Source organism: Acomys minous (assembly GCF_964271855.1).
Source record: "Acomys minous genome assembly, chromosome: 18".
Taxonomy (NCBI): Eukaryota; Metazoa; Chordata; class Mammalia; order Rodentia; family Muridae; genus Acomys; species Acomys minous.
In genome coordinates this window covers 10,295,644-10,318,674 of record NC_140501.1, presented here as the reverse complement: position 1 = coordinate 10,318,674, position 23,031 = coordinate 10,295,644, and positions in this window count along the sequence as shown.

Genomic DNA, 23,031 nt, shown 5'->3' with positions numbered 1-23,031 from the left:
AATAAAAATGCATCTCTCTTTTTATCATTCTTATTTTAATTATCTGTTTATATTGAGAATTGAAGTTCATCTTTCTTATTTAAGTAGCATGCATATAAAAATCAATATACTAAAGTATATACATTAAAGTCACAAATATATTTGAAATCTATTTTAAACAATAGTCTACTGTCATTGAGAGAATTGAAAATTTCTTAGGGATATATATAGGAAACATTTCTATTTCACTAATACAGAATTGAATATAAAATATGTATAAGTGTGTTAAAAGAGTCAATGATACATAATTTCTACATTTTATTCTACTTTTCTTTAATGGCATAGTTTGTTATTGCTATCAGGAACTTTATTATTGCTATCAGGAAATTCTGAGCAAATTGAATAAACTCACGACCATAATCTAAGTAAGCCTGAATCATTTCCAGAATATTATTAGAACTATTAAATTTAATAAAATCTCAGGATAAAATTCTAATATACACAATAAATTACAATTCTAAATAGCATAGTTTTCAAAATAAATTGATAAAAGGAATAGTATTTCCCACAGAATCAAAAATATAAGTGTTAAAATCAAGAATATATTATCTAAAAAAGAAATATATTGTCTGAAAAATTTTTTAAAAAAAGAAAAAGTCAAGATGAAGAATAAATTAAATCAAGCAATTAAAAATATTTTATGCTGAATCCTTACCCATGAAAAACAAAGAAAAGAGAAGAGCACACAGATATTAATAGAAATTAATTCAAATAATTAGTACTACTTAATATACACACTGCCAAGAAATCCCATTAAAATCTTTATTAGAAATAAAATATTCTCAAAACCACCTAAAATTCATATTTAATCACAACAGACCACAGACCACAATTCTAGGAACAATAAACAAAATTGGAACTGTCACAATTCAATATTTCAAAATGTATTCCAAAACTATCAAAGCAACCTGAACTTGGCATACAGAAAAACATATATGCCACTGAGACAGAACCAAGGGCTCAGCAATCAATACATGACTATATAATTAGCTACAACCAGGTAAGCCTGCCAAGAATACACGGTGAGAAGTGAGTTACCAAGCAGTGTTAAGAAAGCTGGATGTGTATAAAATATACACCTTGAACCATTGCTTTGTCTGTGCTTCAAATTCAACTGAAGCTAAAAACTAAAGCTTAAGACCCAAACATAAATTTTCTGAAATAAATCTTAAAATCTTTATGGCATTGGTCTTGAAATTATTTATTGAATATGACACAAACTCACAGGAAACAAAACCAAAAATTAATGAGAATTTATCATAGATTTTTCACAGCAAAAGTACCATTTGACAGACATAAGAACATGTGGAGAAAAAAGTAATTATCGTTCTCTGAGGTGTTAATGTCTTCTATATTCTATAAATCACTTTTGACTGTCATTGCTAATAATCTAACGTTAAAAATAGGACATTTGAATAGCATTTTCTCCAACAATCCATATAAATGGAACACATATACACTGAATGATGCCTACAGTTAATAATATTGAAAATCTTAGCCCCTACTTTCTATATGAGGGTTACTATAATGTAAAAGACTATTATTTAAATATATTCAGTATTTTTATAAACAGTTTTATTTCTTGAAATTAAAATAAGATTACATCACTTTCCTTTTCTTTTTCTTCCTTCAAACTTTCCCACATATTCTTCACCTTGGCGTCTTTGTAAAAATAGTTTTTACACATGCACATGCAAACACCCATTTCCCCACACATGTGGATATAGACTCCTAAATACCTAAATACGGCCCACTCAGCTTGTATACTATTGTTTGTATACACTTGATTTCAGACCTGACTGCTCAGTATTGAATAGTGATTTAGAGGATCTTCCCTGGGCATGCCTACTTTCACTTGAAGAATTCTGTAGTTTTCTATGGTATTTGTGTCCTGTTGAGATGATACAAACTATCCCCATTGCATGCTGGCATCTTTATGTGTCAGGGTCTTGTTCAGCCCACCACATTTATAAGACTTTATTATTGCACCCTTTCTGATTTTCTGGCATATGAAATCTCTTAGCAAACTTCTTGTTTTTCTGACTCTTTACATTTTTCCACCTCCTTTTCCACTATCTTTTATGAGCATTAGGTTAAGAGGCTCTTTTCTAGATGCATCAATATGGACCAGGAACCTTTGGAACATTTCTCTACAGGTTGATTGCTTATGGCTTTCTAATGGTGTTAGTCTGTTCCAAGGTAGTTTTTTAAATGATGTATTAGATTTATCTGTGGAGGTGAGGAAAATACCAGCATGGCAAAATATTCCTAATGATATATTGTTGGCACATTTACCTTGGTGGTAACCACTACCAACCTAGTTGGAGTAAGGCCTCTTCAACAAGAGAGAAATTCCTGGTATTGGAAATCTAGACAACTTCTAGGGTTAGTAAAATCATTACTCTTGGAGAAAAACCTACAACTAAAAGTTTATGAGACCAGCATAATTCCTAAACACATTCTAGATATTTCTTCACTTTTACTTTAATTTTTTAAAAATCTGTGTCTGAAGATTGCTTGAAAATGGGAAGTATTTGAAAACATTTCTTTTACTCAATTATGAAGCTATACTGAATTTTTATACTATGCGGATATTAGAAACTAAGCAGACAAACCAAAAAAAGTTACACATTCCTAATGTTTAGGAATAGAACAAATATTAAAGCATACATGTTCAGGCTCCACCAGAGGCCATACAGACTGGGAGAAGTCCTGGTAGGCTGCCTTCCTACCAACCCCCACCACTCTCTTACTAACTCACTGTTGTCCCAAACTCTTCCCAGTTCTGAGCCTTCCTAGTTACCTTATCCTAGCCTCTAACTCGGGCAAAGGTTCCCAACTCTACCAGAGAACATAAGATTGTGAGAAGTTCAGGCCGTACACAGGAAAAGACAAGTGAATAAATGGAAATCAAGTAATAAAGCACCTAGGTAATGAAGAAAAATGAAGAAATCAGTTCCTATATCTAAATTTACCCCAAACCCAAATGCCAGCTAAAAACACAATCAACAACTAAGGCAATATGTTACCACCAGAACTCAGTTATTCTACAACAACTCTGGAATACTCTAATGCAACAGAGGCAAAAGAAAAAGACATTCAAACCAACTTTATGAAGATGATTAAGTTCTTTGAAGAGAAAATGAAACACCCTTAAAAATTCCAGAAAATACAAACAATTGCAAACAAATGAATACATCTCTTAGAGAAAGCCAAGATCAAAACAAAACAGAAAAGTGTTTATGAACTGAAAAAGGAAATAGACACAATAAAGAAAAGACAAAATGAGTGAATTCTGAAAATAAAAAATGTAGATAATGAATAGTATCATAAATGCAAGCTTAACTAACACATTGAAATTGGACAAAATAAAAATAAGGAAAAGGGCCACAATAATGAATAAGAAATAAAAAGTTCAGAAACTCCCCCAAAATTCCTAAACTGGAAGCCATAATATATATTACAGGACCTGATAGACATGTACAGGACCTGTGACTGTTGCTTCAGTCCCTGTAAGTTCGTATGGGTTTTGAATATGGTAATGAAAGTGCCTTCTCTTCTTGGTGATCTCTATCCTCCAAGCTTTTACACTCTTTCTGCTGCCTTTTCCACAAGTATCCCTGACCCCGAGGTAAGGTATTTGATTAAGATATTGCTTATATTAATGAGTGTCCCAAGGTCTCTCACTACCTCTCATGTCTGAGTGTCGGTCTGTATATATTTCCATCTGCTGCATTAAAAATTTTTTGATGATGTCTGAGCAAGTACTGCACTGTCATCCAGTATCAGCTATAGGTTTTATTTCGTGGAGTGGGCCTTAAGTAATACTAGATATTGGGTGGGTAATCCCAGAAACTGCACTAGCATTAATGATCCAACGGTTTTTGTCTGGGTTGGTGTTTACTTTTCTCTTTTGGTAGCATGTAGCATTTCTCTTTGTACCAAAGATGGTAGAATGTAGAGGTTAAAGCTCTATGTAGGCACCAGATTGACTTATCTATGGTAAATGAGTTTTGTAGGTGTTGTCTCCAGTAATTGGACCTTACCATCAGCTTGTAGAGAACAATCTATAGTCATGGCAAAGTACGGTTTATTTAATGGTTCCCAAGAAACCCCTTTGGTCAACAACTAGATTAGATGTAACCTATTCCTGGGACTGGAACCTTTATTTATTTACCAGAGATAGAAGTTGGGGCTCTATACCTCTCCGATTATTTTGCAATTTCAGTTAGATTGGCTTTATGTGTGTATATACTTTAGAAAGTTTCTACAATATGAGGTTTTCATACTACCCCTCAAATGGCCCTTAATTTTAGCTGTCTCTCTCTATATTCATTTCTTTTTACCTCCCCCCTTTCTCCACTTGATCTCTCCATTCTAACGACTCCATTCATCCATAACTATTCCATTTCCCTTCCTAACTAGATCTATCTGCAGCATCTCTCTCCTCACAGTCTATTTCTATATTACTAATGTCTATGATTCTACAGCTTTGTTATCGTTGCCTTAAGAGTGAATAGTGACATATAGACCAATATATAGCTTTCTGCCTCTTAACTATCATATTTATTTAAGTAGAGATCATAACATTAATAAATAGTTTCTGTCTTCTAATCTTACTGTCACACAGAGTTAGTTACAGGTTTCTACTCAAAGCTGAAAGATTGGTTGGGGTAGTATAACTAGGAGACCTTTGGTAACATTAATGTTAGTCTAAATTTACCATTTACATAATATAATTTTTACCAGGTTCAATTGATGTTATTTCAAATTATCTATATGTGATATTTTCATATTCCTGGAAATTATTAAACAAGACATGAAACTTGTTCCTTCCCTTCTCTCTTTTTCATTTTCCTTTCCCAATCCATGTCTTTCCTTCCCATCATCTTTATTCTGTCCACCTCTGCCTTTTCTTCTTCTTCCTTCACTCGACCTTACCTCCTGAATCCATGTGTGCCTTCCACCCTAGCCTCCTTAGTTGCTAGGATTATAAATACATGTTGTCACATGCAACAGCAAACATTAAATCATCAAAATATATATTAACAGCTTGGTGATTTTAAATCCAAAGTATGTTATTAAATAAAGAAATAAATAAACAGACAAACAAATAAATCCTTTGCTATAGAAATCATAAGCTATAGAAAAAATATGTTTTAAATCTTAGAAATCAAATACATTTTTACAAAATACCGGCACTCTGACATATAAAAGAGTTTTGTGTGAAGAGACAAAGAATAATTTAATAATAATATACTGGTTTACAAGCATTTGTCATTGCCTGAGACCAGGAGAATTATCACTGATTTCTACAGTGTTTTATAATATTGATATATATTATGCATACATAGAAAAATATAAAAAACTGCTCATTTTAATGAAAGTTTAACTTATTATTCTTGAATCACCTAGGCTTAAATAAAAAATCACCACCAGCAACAATAAACAAACAACAGTTTCTAAAGATGAGGGAAATGTCCACACACTGCATAGTTTAATATTGTAAATAAACATTTTATTCTGTGCATATTTCTATTCTCTATCTATACTATGATATAGTATTATAATAAATCAGTCCTGTGACAGCAGTATGATGGTATCACATACTAATTCATCATCAGAAGTACTGTGATAAAAGCTACCTTTGCAATGATATATTGGTTGAACTTATAATCACACATTTGGAGTATTATTTCTTCAAAATTAGGAGTAATAATAGAAGAACTAATTGAAGAGATACTAAGCAATAGAACATGAAATCCACCCTCAGTCACTTAAGTAAACTAAGGCTGAACTGAAACACAACTGAACAAAGAGTTATTGAAACACAATTCTATTTAACTTTTCTTTCATTTTGCATAATACTGAGAATACAAAAATGGCCGCTGAGAATTTATCAAATTGATATTTTCTGGTACCTAAGAGATATTTTCTGTTAGAAGAAGTTTCATGAATTGATTTTGTTTCTTCTACTAATCTTGCAGATTTACTAAATTATTTTTCAATTTTAGGGCATGAGCTTATAGGGAGGATGATCTAATGTGGTGACACTGGCCCTCCTTAAAACCTCCTTCAGGAAGGTAAAAGAATGTTCTTCTTGGTAGTTAGCTCCCTGCAGAGTGCTGTAGTGAGGTACCTGGAGGCTATTTTGAAAGAACCATAGCTTACTAGAACCACTTGGGCATGAGCTGTGATTTAAAAGATAGTTTTTGAATACAATAGCTCATATTAAAAATTAAGTGGACTTCTTTAGTATTAGAAGTAGGAAACAGTGGGGAAATAGAAGGATCCAGAGGGTCCTAGAAACCTACAAGAAGAACGCTATGATCTGGGCCCTGGGGTTCTGCTCGATCTATGGCACCAATCAAGGACAATACATGCAGTGAGCATCAAACCCCTACCCAGATCTAGCCAAGGGACAGGACATTCTCCACAGTTATGTGGAGAGTGGGGACTGACTTTCACACGAACTTTGGTGCCCCATACTTGACCATGTCCCCTGGATGGGGAGGCCCGATGGCACTCAAGGGAAGGATAGCAGGCAACCAAGAAGAGACTTGATACCCTATGATCATATTCAGGAGGAGGAGGTAATCCCCCTCAGTCATAGGGGAGGGGAATAAGGTGAAGCGGGAGGGAGAGAGGAATGGGAGGATACACGGGATGGGATAACAATTGAGATGTAACATGAATAAATTAATAAAAAGTATTAATACAAAAAAGCTGAAAAAAATGGGAAACAGATTCTTGCTGTTTTCTTTTCTAGAAATCCCAGAACTACTAAAGTCATGAACTTCCCAGTGCATAGTGGGTTTTGTGTTCGCTCACCTTGACACAAACAAGTGTTTACGCTTTTTTGAATAAAAACCTAAAACCAACCCATGGTTGCATAAACTTGTCTCATGATGCTGAAATTTGTCCTCTTCTTGGTCGAACAACACCTTTAACTGAATTGAGCAAAGATCTGCATAGCATGGACAAAAATTACACCAACTGCCATTTCTAAGCCTCCTTAGACTGTCATAATTATTCATATAAATCCTATAAGAATCTATTGTTTGAAAGTGAAATTGTCGGAAGAACTAGTTATTTTCAGTAAAATAGTGGCTATTGCCAGGTCCATAGGAACCTCTCAATTCTCCCAACTCCAAAAGGCATTCCAAATACGCAAAAATAAGTTTGACCTGAACTATAGGAGGACTTCTGGCAATTAGATAAAAGCCAGCATTCTTCAGAAACTTGTGAAACTGGTTCCCCTCTACTAAAAGGAGTTATATTCCTTATCTCTGGCAGAAAGTGCATGTGCTACCTGTGGTGTCTATCAGCATACTAAAGTTCATGCTGACCTCCCAGCTCCCTCGGTATCACAAACACCCATCACACATTTCAAAGCCCATGCTAGCGTCCTAGCCCTTCCCATTTTCTACTCTACCCTAAAGCCACTCCAGTTCATAAGCTTCCTTCCGCCCAGCTACTCATTCTCCTTATAATTCTCACATTCTCACTACATCTTCTCTTTGCTTTGTTCCTGTTTTTCTTACTGTTGTCTATGTTGTCAATTGCCTGCTATTCTCCACTTTTGTGGCAGATAACCCTGGCCATGTCCAGTCTGCTGGACATGGTCTCTCTTCTCTCTTCTCTCCTCTCTTCTTCTTCTTCTTCTTCTTCTTCTTCTTCTTCTTCTTCTTCTTCTTCTTCTTCTCTCTCTCTCTCTCTCTCTCTCTCTCTCTCTCTCTCTCTCTCTCTCTCTCTCTCTCTCCCTTCCATCCCCTCTGGACTCCTCCAGATGTCTGTGGCTTTTCTCTCTCTCACATCTACAATAAAAATTTCCACAACCATATCGTGGAGTGTTTATGTCATCAGTTGCTAAAGTTATAATGCCTATCCTTAGTTATATGCCAAATACATGGTCACATTCATCAGCTATAATTACCTGAACTCTTCATAAAAACACAGATGTTAAGCCTTCCAAGGAACACTAGCTATAGGAAAGGGTCCAATTCAATGTTTATTTTTAAATTAAATTTCATGACATTTGGTGTTTGTGACTTAAAAAATGTCCTACATAATTTAAATCAAAATAAGGAAATATTTTTCAATACTTCATAAGTTGCTAAAAGATAAATTTTGTACAAAACACGAGCAAAAATCTAGGAGTGAAGATATTTTAATTGTGCTTTTATTTATTAAAAATATTTATTTTGTATTGTGACACTAGATATAAAAACTAATAGTAATGGCTTGAGTTAAACCACTGCACCTCGGAACTTCTTCTGGCTCATCAGATCATTTCACTTCCATCCCCCGGGAGAGCAGGCTAACCCCAAACAAGGACAAGACACGTTGTCATCTGTCATCCCATCTGTCATTGTACCTCACACACCTGATTCATCCTAGCATCATTTATTCTTTATTTCACAAAGAAAAAATACTTTTTATCTTTCTCTTACAAAAACTCTGGGGTATATTCAGACAGTTTTCCCAATTGAAACAGCATTTGAAAAGTATTCCCTTGCCTATGTCCAGATATGAATTTTTAATACTACATAATATTTAACATTATGGTGCTTTCGTAAGTGATAACTAGAAAGATCTTATACATTTTTTTTTAGTCATACTGAAATAAAGACTTTACAAAAACTAAAGAATATTTTCTCAAGGTACAATTTTAATTTTTAGAATTTTTTAAAACTAAAATTTAAAGTAATGAGTAGGGTTCATCTTAGGGTTAAAAACAGGTCATTAACACTTCAGAATAGAACTTCCTCATTTCCTTCCTGTCTTAATGAGGGGTTTCATGAGAGCAAAGGTCAGAAGATGGTATCTGGGAGATAATTTCTCTTCAGTTTTTGATAAACTATTTTAAAGTTCTCTTTTGTATTTAGACAGAAGCCAGATTTGTCTCCTCCAACTATTTTTAAACAATGTTTTTTAATGTAATTTTTATAGAATCCTGTGCTTAATATAATAAAAATTTAAAAATCTATGTTAAAAAGAAAACAAATTAGATATTGAAAAGTAAACAATATGGTTTATGTATCATTTAATCTGTAGTTAATTATAATATAGTTTTATATATAGATACATATGTATGAATATAAACAACAAATGACACAGTTTAATTAAAATGAATATAACTATAAATTACTTTTTAGAAATTAATTATTTTGTATTTGCATTGCTGAATGGTGGCAGGGTTTCTGTACTTGACCAAATTAAACTCAAGCTAACTTCAGACCAGGACCAAACTCTTAGGTTTCCAGGTTAATTTGTGCACGGTTTACTCTTAGCATTATAGAGCTAATCCATTTTGGCAATAATTCCTCACTCTCCAAATTAGATAATTTTCACATGTAGTAAGATTTATCATTCTTCACTACTCACCAGGTAGAGTTTTATTTCCCAGGCTTCTGTTCGGCAAGAATACCATTAGGTAATGTCAATGTAATGATGTCCTTCCTCCTTCTTTGGTGTCTTCTTTGACTAATAGTCACATGATTCCACCATGCTTTTGATTTCCCCTTCCATTCCTGATAGCTCCTTGAATATTTTATATCTGTAGATCCTATGCTGACCCCTGGTTATCTGTTCTATTTTTTCTATGATTCCTTAGAATTTGAAGACCTTCATCTTTGGCTACTATAGTGTTTCATTGTTGCAGACTTGCTTGAACAACAATTCCATCTTATACTTTTTAACTATTTGCTATGACTTTAAATATTTTCTTTTTTTAAGCAAATACATTGTTACCCTGGGTACTGTGATTTAGTGCTACCTTTCCTTCCTGCTTGACTATCCATGTCTTACTTTCCTTGTGGCATTTCTCCTAACAGGACATTACATGTAACTCTTTATGAGTGCCATACCATATCCATTCCTATGTGTCTTTATTCAAATGGCATATTCTCTATAGTAGAACATGGAAATGTTTTATATATTATCTTTTTCTGTGGATATATTTAGTATGCTTTTGCAACACAACATTTTTATTGATTATTTTGGAATTTCATAATATAGTTCTCCACACTTGCTTCTCAGCTTCTCATTTATCCAAGGCCCAACTTTCTGCCCTTATGCACACCCTCCAAATGCACAAAACGCAATTTTTGTTGCCTATATACTCATATGAGTATGGTCAAAGTCTCAGTAGACAGCTGTAACATAACTGAGTCTTTCCTCACCCCCAACCCCCAACCCAAAACAGAAGCCATCAACTCTGAAGAGCTTCACTAGAATATTTTATCATAATTTTTAGAAGATTTATTTATTATGTATATTGTGTCTTGCCTACATGTACACCTGTATGCCAGAAGAAGGTACCAGATTTCACTATAGATGGTTGTGCACTATCATGTGGCTGCTGGGAATTGAACTCAGGACCTTTGAAAGAGCAGCCAGTGCTCTAAGGCTCTGAGCCATTTCTCCAGCCCCCTTTTCACAATTTTTAAGGAATCTTTCTTTAATGGCTTCCTATCTGGACTATTGTTTAGGGATAAGCTTGTCACAGAAGACTTCAACGTCTCTAATCCTCAACTATCATTCTACATTCATTGACATCACTGCAAAAGAAACTTTCTTGGCTATAACAGCCAGAGGTAGCAAGGATCACGGACACCAACATGGCCTCCAGCTTCACAGACCACTAATGTTCACATGGCCTCCATGGCAACAAAGACCACATGCACTCACAAGGCCTGCTGGGATAGCAGACACACGGTACACCAGCAGAGATACAGGCTGCAGAATTAGTATTCTCTTATACATATACTTGGTAGAAATTTAGAAACACTGACAACAACTAATGAAAAAATATTAAAATAAAAATAATATATAAAAATAAATATAAATTATAATTATATATATAATTTCTAATCTAATTCTATGATAGACTTATAAAATTTCCAAGGTAGAATTCATATTCTAATTTAGGTATTTTAAAAAATATATAATATATACAATATTATATGTATATGCTATAAAACATAATTAAATATAAATGTATATTTAAGTATATATTTGGCTAATCTCTTTAGCTTCTAATTGAGATTTTCCTATGTGTCTTAGTTATCATTTTATTGCTGTGAAGAGACACTATGACCAAGGCTACTCTTATGAAGGACAATATTTAATTGGAGCTGGCTTACAGTTTCAGAGGTTTAGTCCATTATCATCATGGTGTAAGGCCTGGCAGCATGCAGGCAGACATGAGAAGGATCTGAGAATTCTCCATCTTGATGCTCAGGCAACAGATGGGAGCAACTATGTGTCACATTGGGCCTAGTTTAAGCATAGGAGACCTCAAACCCTGTCCCCACTGTAGCTCACATTCTCCAACTAGGACACACTGCCACATAGCGTCCGTCCCTAGGGTCCAGTCATTCAAACACATGAGTCTTGGGGGGCTATACCTATTCTAACTGCCAGATTATGTTTTCTCTTTGACCATTTGTTTCATGTTTATAAAACATTCTGAATTTTCTTTCCTATACCTCTGTCTTAACACTCACCTCGTTTTTCTACAACATTCATAACTTTCAGTTTTGGTTTGTGAGTCACCAGAGCCATGTATATAATTGTTGGATTAGTATCATCCTTGGGAATGTGCTGTATCTCAGCAAAAATGTAGCACTGTGACATACTTCTCTTTAAATTTTAGTCCTTGCTTTATTACTAATCCTCCTATATAATACAGATAATTGGATTTTTACATTTTTTAATTACTTAAAACAATTTTAAAATTAAATATATTTTGATCATATTCCTCCTCCTTTCCCAAGTTCTTCCACATTCTTTCTCCTTACTAACTTCAAACTTTAACTTCTTTCTTTCACAAAAAATAAATACAACAGCAAAAGATCTACAAGACCAAGAAATCAAAGTATAACTCCACCAAATAAATAATCTAACCAAAACCATCAAGCTCTACCCAAACAAAAGCATGTACAAATGGAAAACCTGCAGAGTCCATTATATGTTGGACAACTACTTCTGATCATGAGGCCTACCTGGAGTGGTTCATATACCCAGTGTCACGCCACTGGAAAAAACTGATTATCCCTCTTCAAGCAGGTATAAATGACAGCTCAGTTGTTAATGTTTTTCTTAGTAGCTAAGTTTTCATTCATTCATCCATTCATTCATTCATTCATTTTTAAGAATAAAAAAATAATATATTTTCAAAAATTATCACATTTGAATTTCAACAAGATAAATCAACAGAAGCTGCAGAAAGGCACAAGAATCCGAAGTCCACTCACTCACACACTCAGGAATCTCACAGAAACACTAAACATGAAGCAATTACACACATACACACACACACACACACACACACACAGAGGACCCAGTGCAGACCGTTGCAGGCCCTTTGCAAGCTGCCAATCTCTGTAGTTCATATGAACTTTGCTCATGTTGCCTTAGAGGGTCTCATTTTCTCATGGTTCTCCATCTCCTCTGGCTCCTACACTCTTTCTCCTTCCTATTCAACAGGGTTATAGAGCTGGGGGACGGGGCAAAGCAATGAGGGGAGTGAGTTCAGGAGTGGAATATCTCTGAGACCCATTCAGACCGGGGAGGGTTCTGCTGCAGAAGTGGGCATGAGACTGGGAGATCGGACTTGTTGGAATGGAAGGAGAGGTCAATCACTGCATAAAGTTAGTCCCCCTTTTTCCTGGCCGTGGACTATGGGCACTCAGGGAATGCCTTCTGGTGTGAAGGGCTGAGATAAAGCAATGGTGGTCCTTAGCAAGAATTTAAGAGGATTATCTGTGGGATCTACAAGAGTTGGGACAAAGGGCACTGCAGGGGGCTTCTGTGGGTGGTCTGCTGCAGAGGTAGAACATTAGACTGAGGAACTGAGTTCAGAAGAGGCAAGGAAGAAGTAGGATCTGTTGGTGGCCTATCTGCTTCCCCTACCAAAGTGGCCTATAGCTTTGCAGAGAGGGCCCGCTGAAACTGGGCAGTTGGTTAAAGTGAAAAGTGGTGGGAGAGAGGACTGGAGGGTAATATCTGTGTAGTTTACAGGAGATTGGGCAGAGGGTGAAGGAGAGATTTCACCAGGTGGTCTGCTGCAGAGCCATTAAGGAGATTGGGACTGGATTTGGAGGGAAAGATAATGGTCTATTGTTAGCCAACATGTTTCTGTGTCCATAGATAAACAAGCATAACCAAAACTTGCAGGGTAGGAGGATGGGGCAATAAGGAAGGCATAAGGAGTTAAGTCAGTGAAACTATCCTGATTGAAATTTTTATTGCGAATCTATGTTAGTATGTAATTGAATATGCAAACATAGTATTAAGAGTTTGCCACAATATCAAACTTAAATGCTGATGCATTATGACGTGTCTTGGTATGGCCTCAACATTTCACAAGATATACCCCTCTGTGTAGGGGGCATTGATAACAGCATGCCTATAAATATACAGAGGCAAAGCATATGTAGAAAATTTAATGTTCTTTTTTTGTCTTGACCTTAAATCTGCTAAAACTAACCATTGATTGATAATAATAGTAAAAACAAACAAAAACACACATGCTAGAAATTTGGTAAATATTTAATATGAACTTTACAAACATTTTAATAAATTATGAAAAGATTACAAAGGACTTTCAAATTTGTAGGGTCCCCAGATGCCAGACATACTTTGTATAAATGTATGAACAGTGATTTTTGATTATTATTGTACATCATTTTTTCCTTTACTCCAGATAATAAAATCTGAGGTAAGTGTAGATAGAATAAAACAGCAACAACAAAAATAGGCAGATAGAGAAAGACTGGTACGGCTTCCTAAAAGGACATTTCCTTTCTCATGAGAATAATGATAGCAAGAAAAAGACCAACTCAGGGATAAAACTATTTCTTTGTGATGACAAGAAAAATTAGAAGACTGGCGTGGGCATTTAAAACTGTCTAGTCCCATAGAATTCCCTTATACTCCCAACGCCACTTCTTGCTCCCATCCTGCATTTTGTTGTTGTTGTTGTTTGTTTTTACCTGCCTTCCATTTCAGTCTCTTGTCTTACCTTGACACTCAACTTTTCCTCTGCTCTGTGGAATGGACAGAATTTGGTTAACATTGAGGTCCCCTGTTGTAGCAAACTCTCAAACCTCATTGACTTAGTTTGTGAGTTGCAGATAAGAGATAGGAATTAGACAGCTGTCCGATTGCTATGTAGTAAAAGATTTTGAAATATTTAATGTAGAAAGGGCTAGGATGATTTATATTAGGCCTTAGCTACTTCCCAAAGACAGCACTAAACACTCATAGAATTGGTGGGCACTCAACGTAAATTTCTCTAAGTATCTATAGATCAGTGAGTGATGTTGGTAGAAAAGAAAGTAAATCTCAAACTTTATAAGTTATTTAAAATAATCTCTCTTGACTGTACTTCAACATATGCTACTTAAATATAGCAATAATTGAATAACCTAACATTCTTTGTGGTAATAAAACCCATACAAAAAGGACAAAGACTTATCCCTCAAACATATTTAAGACCAGAATTTCTAAACTTTCATCCAAGATTTAATTTAAAATCAAGTGTTTGGAACATTTAAAAACGACAGAAAAAACGAATGTATGTCAGAAGTAATTTTAACCATACAAATGTAATATTAAGTTCCATTGAAAAGGAGAATTGAAGTGTAACATTTTTGTGTGTTTCTAAGAGTTGAAAGCCGAATAAAGTAATGTGGAACTATTAAATGAAATGACCTGACCTGCTAAAAGCAATTTAAATTGCTAAAGGAAATGCAGCACTTTTCACATGTAGATGGAAAGAGTCATCTTGCAAAGGGTCACTAATGTTAGAAAGACTAAAACATATGGGAGAATTTCAGAAAATTGTCCTTTGGATGCTCAATGAAGAGCATTATAAATGACCTTATGCTTAGCAAACCCAGTCTGAAAAGATTAGGTCATCCTGCACTAGTAAGAATAATACATTGCTAAAATGTTGGTATCTAGTTATTTTAAGCTGTATTTTTTTCCTTGTAGAATAGGATTTTGGATCTTATTTTCATTTGTGGTTACAGAATATGTAGATGTTTTAAATACTATATACAAAAAGATTGTCATGAATACGTATTTTTATTGTAATCATAAATATATAATCACTACTCCAAGAAGTAAATATAATACAAAATTAGTTTTTACTTTAGTCAAATAATATACAGAGAATGTACATTTCAATTATCTGAAAGGAAGTAGCATGTTTTAACTTATTTAATATTAAGTAGGAATTAAAATTATGTGGTAGGTATGGTTGTAAATCACGTGGCTTTATGGAAGAAAGAGACATGAGGGTGAGGAGAGGCAGGGGACAGCCATCAGATTCTAAAGGGTTTAAATGGAGAGAGAGAGAGAGAGAGAGAGAGACAGAGACAGAGAGAGAGACAGAGAGACAGAGACAGAGACAGAGACAGAGACAGAGAGGGACCAAAAGTCAGTAGTCATAAAAATAAAGGTTTTCCTGACAAATGCCTGTCCCATAATGAATTCAAGCATAAGTAATTCTGAGTTAATCCTGTGTAAATGAGGATAGCAGGTATTGTATCCTAAATATCAAACGTGTTTGGATTCTCTATTTTGTGTAATTTGACATGAGATATAATTTTAGATACCATTACTCAGGCAAGGTGGTTTAGTAGATAAAGGCTTACTGTCAAGCCCAGTGGCAAGAGTTTGATCCTCAGCTTCAACAGGAGAGAAGAAAAAACAACCATAAGTTACATCTGAACTCTATATGAGCAGCAAGATGTTTATTACCACAGACACATATAGGCTTAAATATTTCAAAGCTTAATTTATTTGTGGTTCTTAAACACCTCAAGTTCATGTATGTCTCACCAATCAGAGGAAGGTGAGAAAGAATGTTAATAGAAAAGCAAGGAGTTGTAGACTTCTTTAGACATAGTTCCTTGGGCCAGTTCTACTCTGTGTTGTGAGGATGCTAGCAGTTCAGTAAAATAGACATATCAAACAGCAAGAGGAATCCATGTTGGTGGCATAATCCAGCAGAAACAGCAAAACTCTGCAAAATCGGCATCATTCAGCAGAAGAGGCTAAAATTAGGAGTACCAAAAGATGTTCTCTGTAATGCTCCTCTCTGGGAAGTGAAGACCAGCAAAGACTAACAAAGACCAGTCAAGACTAGTGAAGAGATGCATGGTGCAGCAGTATAGCAATGCAAAAAGCCTCATCCCACTCTTTGTGGTTTGTTTTATATTTCTTCCAAACATTACAGGCTTTTTAAGTGTCTGTATACAGCAAAACTTCATGGTTCCTCTCACAAGACAGCTTTCAACAAAATACCATGTGACACAACTGAGTCTTCAAAGAAAAATCCACTTTAGACAATCAAAAATGAAATAAAATTATTAATCTAAAGTGAAATACTTATTACTGAGGTGAGCCTTCTGTCATCTTCTCTATCTCTCTCTTTCTCTGTCTCTCTCTCTCTCTCTCTCCATCTCTCTCCTTCCTTCCTTCTTTTTCATTATTTCCTTCTTTCTTTCTCTCTTTCTTTTTTCATGGTTAATTGTACCTTGAGAATAATGGGAAAAGCATTTATTATAAAGAATTTTCATATGTAATATGTCAAGATAAATGCATATTCATTCTAATATTGAAGTATTGCAAATACTGGACTGCACAGAAATTCTTGACATTATACATGATACATAGCATATAGAAGAGGAAGGTGGGTTCAGTATGACACTCACAGTGAGACCAAATATCACACATAACTGAAGTACATGAAGAGGTAGTTCAAGGTACTTACAGGTATGCAGAAAATGGCAAAAGGAGCAGAAAATTACAAAGCAGCCTGTCTCAGAAAGTTCCGGAAAGATCCATGGGTTTGATAGATGACCTCAGCTATCATGCACATGGGAAAATATGGAAAACAGGATGCCCATAACACTAATCTCTGGGTAAATACCATTTAGTAGGAAAAAACTTGAATGACATCTTGATTTTAGTGAAACTGGGGTGAAATCACATGATCAGTCCCGTGCCAACTCAGGATACTGCTTTTTTACTCCAGAAGATGTGAATCTATTTTATAGAATTGGACTGGTCCATAGCCACACAATAACAAAAAAAATAATAAATATTATAATGATTTCAAAACACATAAGGTACTCTGAGGACTCAAATAAGGGAGGGAGAGGCTATTTTACCCTAGCATTCAAGGAACAATCCATGATGGAAGGAAACCAAGGCATCAAGGACTTGTGCAACAATTCATCCCAATATTCCCTTTGCCTCCTCTACTTTATTAACAGCCCACATACTGCCAAATGAGCATTGCTGACCACAGATAAGATTAATCTTCCCCCATCAATTAAGGGTGTGGAGGCAGCCAAACTCTCAGACTAGTTTTGAGCTCTATTCCAGTAAAGGAAATCCTTGCCCGATACTGTAAAGATGGATTGAACCTACAACTAAGAACCATTATCAACACTTGGGAGGCAGAGGCAGGTGGATCACTGTGAGTTTGAGGTCAGCCTGGTCTACAGAGTGAGTCTAGGACAGCCAAGACTATACAGAAAAACCCTGTCTTGAAACAAACAAACAAACAAACAACAAAACAAAACAAAACCAAAAAAAAAAAAAAAAAAAAAAGAAGAACCATTATCAGGGAAGATGTACTGCTTTTATCTAAACTGACATGACATCAAGCTGCCTTCTAAATATTTGTCAAATGTTGTTTACAGTGTTAACCCATAGAAATTTGTTGTAATAAAAAGTAACAAATACACAGATCAAGAGCAAGCCCAGTCCTGAGAATAACTGATGGTAGAGTGTTTAACCATAAATGATACATCCATATCACATTTATTAAGGCTCTGGGAACAACACAGAAGAGAGGAGAGAAGAAATGTCCCAGTCAAAAACTGGATGACTGGGTCTGTTGTGTATCTGGATGAGGCGTCCAGTGAGGAGAGGATGGTACCGAGAGCACCACCATTATTATGCCGTAAACTACCAGAACCTTAATGTCTAGCACATATTGTGTAATAAAATAGAGTGTTTGTTGTATGTTCAGTTGCATATCTTTGTCTTCTTAGAGGATGTTTTCTTTTTCCAACATGCAAAGACTCACTTTGTCTTCACTGACAGGTTTTTGTCCTACAGTCACTTTTTTTTCAGATAAAAGATTTGTTTTCTGAAATACCTTAGAATAACATTTTTTGTACTAAGAGTTTTAGTCTTCATATGTTTGAACTCCTGAAGTATGTTTCTTGATGGCAACACATGATTAAAAATTTTAAAATATTAAATCATCCCATCCTTACTTTCCTTCAAAGAATTAAGATAAGCTATATTCATCACCATTATTGAAATTTATTATGTATGATTTTCTGCCAACTTGTTTTCTTCATTTTTAATTATCTATAATGTACTATTTTTACTCATTAGTCATAGGTATTTGCTAATTTTAAATTATTGTTGCTTTTTCTTATTGTTATTTGCTTGTTGACTCTTCTATTGAGGTTTATTTTTCCTTGTGCTTCTATGATTGTTTTATGTCACTTCTTCTATGTGTAGAATTCTTTTTTAAAAAGGTTTATTTATTTATTATGTATACAGTACTCTGCCTGCATGTACAACTGCAGGCCAGAAGATGGCATGAGATTACATTATAGATGGCTATGAGCCACCATGTGGTTGTTGGGAATTGAACTCAGGACCTCTGGAGGAGCAGTCAGTGCTCCTAACCTCTGAGCCATCTCTCCAGCCATATGTATAGAATTCTTTTAAGTCTTTGCAGTGTTGACACACTGATCAAGAGTTTGCTTAACGTATGTGACCATAGGTTGTCTTCATTTCTCTTTTGATCCCAAACTGTAATTTCTCAGGAGACAGCAAGCAATATATAGGCTAGCATTTGTCTTTTTTTGTGTTCTGAAATGAACCCCTTGTTGCTCTTCTGTTCTTTCGATCTCCTCCTGGGAATGCCTGCTGTTCTCATGAAGTTTCCTTTGTAGCTGACTGGCATTTCTGCACCCATGGTTTCAGTGTTCTCTTTTGTTCAATAGCTGTGGCAGTTTTACTAAATGAGCACAGGGGTTCTTTTCTGAAAATGTCTATTTGGATTCTAAGTACCTCCTGCATCTATGGCCATATCTCTCATAAGATTTGTGAACATTCACCATTTCACTGAATAAAGTGTTATTTTTTGTGGCTTTATCCTGAACCCTGATTTCTTTGTTCAAGTATGTTGTTATGGTAAAGTTTCTTAGATTATTTCTGTTAGGCTGATTCTTCTTCCTTCCTTCCTTCCTTTCTTTCTTTCTTTCTTTCTTTCTTCCTGTCTCTATTTCTTTCTTTCAACACTTTCTTAATGTGACAATTCACCAATCATATTTAAAGCTCTGACACATTATTATGGCACAATCACTACAGAGGAACATACATAAAGTGTGTTGCTCAGAATGTTATGATCCCAAAAGTACCTCAGTTTCAATTAATGCCTTCTCCTTTCAGTAGTGTTCCTGCTATAGTCCTCTAAGACCTATTGCAATGGAGGTCCTTTATGAAGATAACCCACATGGTTATCATAGGGTTTCCCTGAAGCTAGGTTTGTCCATGGTTTATATATGAATATGGCTGACGGGACATAACTTGTCCTTAATATCACCATGGTTCTTCCCATCATCAGCTGGCATCAGAGTTGAGAAATGCTTTATAATTTTTTTTCTGAGCTTCTCTCTGCTTCTATAAGTTTCTTATCACCTCTTCATCGACTCTGGGAATATTGTTCTTTTAAATTTCCTCATAATATAATGATTTTTTTTGTTGCTTCTGCATGTCTCATTCATACTCACTTAAGGGACTTTTAATTTTCCTACATGTATGTGTGGCTGCTTTTTATTCTCTCCAGAAATATCTGAACATAGGGAAATTATAGGAATCCGCTTCTGTATTGTCATTTCTACCTTCTAAAGTGCTATTTCAATTTTTGAACACAGACGATTACACCTCTTAAATATATATTTAAAACATGAGCTTAATTTTCTGAATGCAAAAGAGGAAAAGATAAACATGCACTGCTGGGGTCCTGCCCCGGATGAGGAAAGGGCGTGATGAAGGGTAGATGCAGGAGCAACAAGGAAAGAATCAGATGTGGAACACAGAGCAGCTTCCTTTCATGAGAGACTGAGAAAGATGCAACAAGGGAAGACGCAGATGCGGAACACAAGGGAAGACTCAGATGCGGAACACAAGGGAAGACTCAGATGCGGAACACAAGGGAAGACTCAGATGCGGAACACAAGGGAAGACGCAGATGCGGAACACAAGGCAGTTTCTTTCATGAGAGACTGAAAGAGATGGGGTGCTTCTAGAGATGGGTTAACCTACTGGGACAACCTGAGTCTCTTGTAAGCTTTACTTACACACAAAATCATTTCCTTAGAAATGTTAATCATTGGTTGCTTGGCTGTAAGTCTTCCTTGGTTACATAAGCATTTAGGAACAAGAGATACTAAGCAAGAAACAGCACATTTTTTTAAGAACTAAAAATTAACATTATGATAAAATCATTTCTCTTTCAACTCAAAGTTTTCTTCCTTCAGATTGGAGTCATAAAAACTTGTGCTTACAGAAATGCTAGACAGGATGACTGTTCAAGTTTGATCCTGTTTCAATTTGTCACAGAATAGAATCAGCAGTTATTTCCTACTGTGTTTTTCATCAAACTCATCCTTCTACACAAGCCCAAACTCTCTAATCCTTGTTTAATTCTTCCTCTTCTTCCTCTATTTTCTTTTATATTAGATATAATACCTTTTCTTTACTTCTTAAAATATTGTACAGCTCCTTATTTAAGTAAGGGCATCTGTTCCTACAATATCAGGAAAATTCAGGTCTATCAAGCCTGCTCAAGCAAGCAGGCAGTTCACTGGTTTCCTCTGTCCCTGTCATGAACTCTTATTTCAAGATGATTCCCATCTGTATTACAATCCTGTAAGTGACAGGAGAACATCAGGGTTCCTAAAGCCAATTTTTGTCTTCAGGATGATACCAAGTTCTGTCAACAACAGCCTGATCAAAATATTTTTCTGTCCTTGCTATTTCTTTTCTTTTCTTTCTTTCTTTCTTTTTTTTTTTTTAATATAATTCTAAAGCTGAACATGAAAGCCTAATGATTCAAATATGGTGTCAGCTTCTAAATTTTCCCTAATTTTTTCTCTTTAACAATTTTTATCAAATCCTTTATCTCATGCTTACTACTATCATTTATTAACAATCTAAAAATAAATATAAATAGAATTTGTGAAAGACCCAATTTTCTGCATAGCTGTTTTTTTCCAGGTAGCTTCCATTTCTTTTATTTTTTTTGTTTTTTTTTTTTTATTAATTTATTCTTGTTACATCTCAATGGTTATCCCATCCCTTGTATCCTCCCCTTCCTCCCTCCCTCCCATTTCCCCCTTACTCCCCTCCCCTATGACTGTGACTGAGGGGGACTTCCTCCCCCTTTATATGCTTATAGGGTATCAAGTCTTTTCTTGGTAGCCTGCTATCCTTCCTCTGAGTGCCACCAGGTCTCTCCCTCCAGGGGACGTGTCAAATATGAGGCACCAGAGTAAGTTTTGTCAGGGCACTGAAACTTTGTCAAGCAGTGGCCCCAGAGTGCTTGGCCTCACCAACATACATTTTATTATCTTACCCACATGACAGTGTAACCATAAGTTAAACCCTATGATAAACAGATATGTCTTACAGTATATTGCTCATAGTAGATTTTTAGTAAACCACAGAAAATTTGAGATACACACACAATTAATTGCTAATAGTAATAGAAGAAAATCTCATATTTAAACTAAATGGCAGCCTTACTTTTTATGTAAAGCATTGTTACTAAACAATTAATTATAATCATAGGAAATTACATAAAGGAAAATAAAATTTATCATCTTGAGAAAAGAGGCATTTAAATTAATATTTGCCTCAATCTTCATTATGATGCAATCATCAGAAACATTTCTTCAAAGTCATGTTTCTTTCCTCAGTTATTATTGCAATATATATTCAAAATTTAACAAAAATATAGCTGATTCAAAACATTATTCCCTCACTGTTCAAGAAAACACATCAGAGAAAGACCTAAATATCATTTAAGAGAGTTTTAAAAGAAAAAAATCGCACAAAATCAAAAGCAAGGTTTAGGTTTTTTCGTATAAGAAGACTTTGGCTTTATAAATATGCTCCTGGCTGCCAATTTATGGGACTAACTGACACAACACTTACCTGGTTAAATTTATTAAATGATCAAATTAATCCCATAATTGACTCATCTATATTTTTGGTGGAAAAGGTTTTTTTTTTTGAGCCAAATATGAGTTACTATACTACATGAACAAAAATTCAATTTTTCCTAGTAACATTCTCAAACACTGAAGAAGTCACAGCCAATTTTATTAGTAATTGAACAAACAATATATAAGTGAATGTATTTGCCTATATATTCATAGTGTCTATAAGTAAATAGGCAACAGAAAGGAAACAGAACTTTGGTGTAGGTTTGTTATGACAACTGATGACATTTATAGCTTTCATGTTGGTAGATAGGAGTATTCTATTCAAAATATATTTCAAAAGTTTGACCTAAGAGTAAGAAAGTCAATAGGTTAAGTTTAGAGTTGAGTTATGAATGACTATTAAGGGTCTAAGGTTAGCACGGTATAATTTGGCTGTGGATCTACAACTTCTGAATGTTCCAGAATCAATAGATCCTAACTATTCATTGTCTTGTAGATTCTTCAAAACTTGTGTGAAATTTTCTTCCTTTTAGAAGCTTCAAGTTTTTTAACTGTATACTATTAATTTCATACTCCTTAAAATAGAGTTTTTACCTTTGGTGTTTTAATTGTAATGCTTGCAACTTCTGAATTATATTTGTGTTTACTTAATTCATATTTATTTATAAAAAACACATAATTTCCCCAATTTTCTATAAATCATAAAGTTTTC